Here is a 315-nt window from a genome sequence, read left to right on the forward strand (position 1 = left end):
CTGAAGATGTGGTTTATGTGAGCTGAGCATATTGTGCCATGGGGTTTTCATTAGAGGTGTGAAGGGTGTGTGTGTGTGTGGGGGGGGGGGGTTATGATGGGGGAAGGGATCGTACTTTACCTCATTTTGGGAAACCTACCTTCTTTGTTAAAATTCACCAAGGAAAGGGGAGGTTTATGTAGGCTTGTTCATCTCTTCCTTCATTAGTATCAAGCGTACAGACAGTGGGTGGGAGGGGAAGGTGGATTGGCGCATGCTAAGAGAGGGAGTGAGAGGGAGGGGGGTGATTTAGGCGCTATTATGAAAGGAAGAGAC

Source organism: Barbatula barbatula, assembly GCF_947034865.1.
Source record: "Barbatula barbatula genome assembly, chromosome: 20".
NCBI lineage: Eukaryota > Metazoa > Chordata > Actinopteri > Cypriniformes > Nemacheilidae > Barbatula > Barbatula barbatula.